General features: G+C 40.8%; 1 protein-coding gene across 3 annotated transcripts in view; it reads right to left on the minus strand.

Moving 5' to 3' along the window:
* Window positions 1-1,413, minus strand: part of Filip1 (filamin A interacting protein 1) — a 160,733-nt gene that overhangs the window by 125,084 nt on the left and 34,236 nt on the right. The window lies entirely within an intron of this gene.

Below are 1,413 nucleotides of genomic sequence, written 5' to 3' on the forward strand. Positions count from 1 at the left end.
ATATATATATATATATATATATATATATATATATATATATACACATACATTACATATATATATATATGCAAAATTGAGAAATCTCGATCCAGGATGACCTTTGAGAACATCTAATCTCGGCTCCATTTTGCAGGGAAGGATGCTATCGATTGAACCCAGGTCCTCACACAGGCTAAGCACAGGTTCTGCTGCTAAGTCTCAGGGAATTGGTGACTAGCTATAAGCCCTGCAGCTAATGACCTGCAAAGCTGGTCATCTTGGAGGCAAAAATCAGAAAGCTGCTTCCATTTCTGTGTGGCCCAGAAATCTCGCCACTGAAGGAAATGCACTTCAGCTACCCAAGAGTGGATGCCTTCAGGAGTCTTCAAGAGAACATCAGTCAAGTCTCTGGGTGGCCTCTGACTAGGAAAAAAGGAGCCATTATGGGTTTGGGATACAATTCTCCAACAAATATTTTTCTAAATCTTATTTCCCCACTAATAATTTTATTAAGGAAAGAAGGGGGGAGGGAAAACACTGGTTTGGAGTGAGCAGTGATTATCTCTACCCTCGGGTCTCACTTTTCCTTTGACCTACAAAGACTCATTGTTCTGGTCTTTGAGAGAGATTGACTTTTCTTTTCCAAGGCCTTGGTTCCTCCTGGATGTGGAGAAATGACTTAAATAGAAATCACCGTAAGAAGTTAGTATCACAAAAGGAAAAGGAAGGCATTGATGGCGCCTACCAGCGTCTGTTCTGGGGAAAGGCCAAATGTCAGAGGCCTATGAAATAACACAAAGTGGTGTACTGAAAACGTAGTCGTACGTCAATTCTTGCCACATATGGTTTGCTTGGAGGCCCAAAGCAAGCAGCGTGGCTCATCTAAGTAAAGAGCCAGCCAAGATAATCTAATGACCTAAGACCTAACGGCACTGCATGCTGTCTCTGATCCGGCTTGCTTTTATATTAACAGACCGAATTTTATTGCTTCTCTTCTGCAAGTGTCTAGGATGATCCCTTGCCACCGCTTTCAGAACTATTTTAACGTAGGAGCTGAATTTTCTTAAATGCGGTGCTTGAGTTTTATGTTCAGTGTGTTAGTGACTGGTATTATTTTTGTGAGTCGGAGCTGAATTTAGGAGAATAATTGCTTGAACCACATTATTTAAAGAAGCACCCCCTGTATGAAAAGAGATTTTACATGAGACAAAAAAAAATTTTAGGACATATTCTATGTGGAAGATATTGAGAAATTCTCATTGCCTTCTCAGACCCCCTGACTTCATCATTCAAACTTCACCCAACCATTGCCTCCCCTGAAACTCTGCCTCGACTCTAAACAATGCTTTGTAATTTTTCCTTGGCGCTTCCACCCTGTCCTTATCATTCACAATGTCCACACTCCCTCATGGGCATATCTTTTTTTTTTTTTTT

Source organism: Mus pahari, chromosome 10 (genome assembly GCF_900095145.1).
Source record: "Mus pahari chromosome 10, PAHARI_EIJ_v1.1, whole genome shotgun sequence".
Taxonomy (NCBI): Eukaryota; Metazoa; Chordata; class Mammalia; order Rodentia; family Muridae; genus Mus; species Mus pahari.